General features: G+C 34.4%; 1 pseudogene; it reads left to right on the top strand.

Annotated features, from left to right (window-relative positions):
* Positions 1–1,863: 1,863 nt before the first annotated feature.
* Positions 1,864–2,794, top strand: LOC103730709 (annotated as a pseudogene).
* Positions 2,795–3,075: the final 281 nt, after the last annotated feature.

Raw genomic sequence — 3,075 nt, forward strand, 5'->3', positions numbered from 1 at the left:
AAATGCTTCTTCTAAGTATGCGGTTATTAAATAAATAATTAAAAATATTCACTGGTGATGTGCATGCGAATAAATGTTATATAATGCATAACCTTGTAAAAGGTAATCTTCCTCTGCCTCTCTCTCCCTTCTCCCTCTCTCTCCTTTCTCTCCTCTCTCCTCTCTCTCTCTCTCTCTCTCTCTCTCTCTCTCTCTCCTTTTTTTCTTTGAGCTTTTTTGAAACACGGATTTATGTACACCAGGCTTGCTTCAAACTCTCTGAATAGTCAAAGATAGGCTTGAATTCCTGTTACTCTAGGAGCTGGGATTACAGGCATCTGCCAACATGCCTACCTTCAATTTTTCTCTAAAGTATAGTATCCCTACATCTAAGGGAAATTTTATGAATTTTCATTGAATGAAACCATTTCTAAGGTCTCTCTTTGCCTAATTTGCTCACATTTCCTCACATTCTCCCAGGTCCTTCTACAACAAAGTACCTCGGATTTTTCTACATTCAAGTAAGCAACTATCAGTTATAATGAAAATGCCCACTTTGTAAGAATAATATTCCAGTAAATTCATATAAATATGACTGAAACTATTATTAAAATTATAAAAGATGACAAATGATTAAAACAAAAGTGCCTTGACTATCTTATGATATGGATACATGGGATACACTGAGAGATCGGGTCAATTGACGTGTATTATCACCTCATAGTCTATTTGCCCACAGAGTTATATCATCTTAGACCTCATAAAGAAGTTAAGTCTCTTTACAGAAGACTGTAAATGTGGATTTCTAAAAAATACTTCTTTCAGATAGGTACTGTGACTAAGTAAAAGTAAAAGTAGCAGCAATCCAGAGGTGAAGCAGAAGGATCACAGTTCCTGTCCAGCCTGAACTACATAGAGAGACTTTGTCTCCAAAACATAAAGTCTGGTTCATTTGCTCACAGGTACAATGCTCGGCTATCATATGCACGACCCTGGATTTGATCCTCAGTACCACAAATCCATATAAAAATAAAACGTAGATATTTGAGAAGGATTAATGATATTGTTTGAATATTGGATTTTTAAATCAACCTTTTCAGAGCACTAAAATGTCATCTTTGGAATTATTCAGATGCATAGCCTAGAGTTAAAGGACATTTAAGCTAGGCTTCAAAGATGGATTTGTATGCATTTTTGGAATTTGTCGTTAGAAAACACTTATTTAATTAGTATAAGCATATTGATATTATTACTACTGATTACAATTATTTAAAAAAATAGAAAACAACTGCATAATGATAATCCATTATACACTTATCTAACAAAACCCAAAAATTTTAATATCTATTTTCATTTTAATGTTATACATCTCTCTATGGGCTTGCATCTACCTATCAAATAGCTTCTACCTATCTACTTCTCTACCTATCATTGGTCTACTTATCTTATTCACCATCTATCTATATATCATCTATTTGGCACAGAACTAATAGAATTTCTTAATTGTATTCAAAGTTTCTTGATATGGATAATTTTTGGAACTGCATTTTGTATAAAGTAAATTGTTCACCAGATTAACTGACCTAACAACCTAAATGACCCTGCAATCCATCTCTAACATTGAACAATATAAATGTCATAAAGGTCACTTTGTACTGTGTAATATTTTTCTACAAAATATTCATAAATGAGAACCACATAAAAATTCTGTTTCTACTTATATATTCACAGAAATAAATGTGTTCATATTAATACTTTAGGAATCATAAAATTTAAATGTTTCATACTTGTAATATATTTGCACAATAAATTTCCCCAAGGTGAAACAATGACATTGACCTTAAATATTCTGTTGTCTCTATTGAGAACAGGTTTTTTATAAGCAGAATGGAGAAACACAACCTCACAGTGGTAACTGAATTCATCCTGCTGGGCATTTCTGACCATTTTGAGCTGCAGTCCCCATTATTTGGACTGTTCCACATCATCTGTCTGATCTCAGTAGTTGGCAATGTGGGCATCATCATCCTCACCAACATAGATCCCAAGTTACATACATCTATGTGTATTTCCTCTTCAGACACTTGGCTTTCACTGATTTTGTTTATTCAACGAATGTGGGACCAAAGATGCTATTAAATTTAGTAGTGGCTCAAAATACAATATCCTTTAAACTTTGTGCTACACAGCTAGCCTTCTTCCTTCTGTTCATTAGCAGTGAACTTTTTATTCTGTCTGTGATATCCTATGACTGCTATGTGGCCATCTGTAGCCCTGTGCTCTATACTGTCATCATGTCACAAAGGGTATGCTGGGTACTAGTCACAATCACTTATCTCTACTGTACATTTATGTCTCTTGTAGTCACGATAAATATTTTCTCTTTGTCTCTGTGGTTACAATGTCATCAATCACTTCTTCTGTGACTATATCCCCCTGATATCTCTGCTTTGCTCAAATAGATACCAAGTTGAACTGATCATTATGATCTTCGCAGCTTTTGATTTGATTTCTCTTCTCATGGTCCTTGTGTCCTACCTGCTCATCCTCATAGCCGTTCTCAGGATCAACTCTGCTGAGGGCAGGCGCAAGACTTTCTCCACCTATGGGTCCCACCTCACAGTGGTCACAGTCTTTAATGGGACTTTGATATTTATGTGCATGCAACCTGCACATTGATACTGACAAATTATCCTCCATATTTTATACTGTGATCATTCCCATGCTGAATCCATTGATTTATAGCTTTAGGAACAAAGATGTAAAAGATGCTCTTCAAAGAACATGGCAAAGATTATGCAATATCTTCTCTTAAAAGGCACATAAAATGTTGCATACAATACGAATACATCATAATTTTTTGAATGTGAATTGAATCTGTTTTTCTCCATAGTATACTATAGGCACTGGTGTGATTAACATCTATTTAACTCCCTCAATTCTTGATAGTAATCTAATTCTCATATATTGCTGTCACTTTAGTGAAGAATGCTTTTGCATTCTTGTTGGATATTTTGTAAACACGATAGTCAATGTCAATTGCAAAATAGAAGCAACTATAGGTTTTGTAAACTTGAAGACAGAACTACAGAGTCA

The sequence above is a fragment of the Nannospalax galili genome, unplaced genomic scaffold (assembly GCF_000622305.1).
Source record: "Nannospalax galili isolate Female #2095 unplaced genomic scaffold, S.galili_v1.0 scaffold873, whole genome shotgun sequence".
Lineage (NCBI taxonomy): Eukaryota > Metazoa > Chordata > Mammalia > Rodentia > Spalacidae > Nannospalax > Nannospalax galili.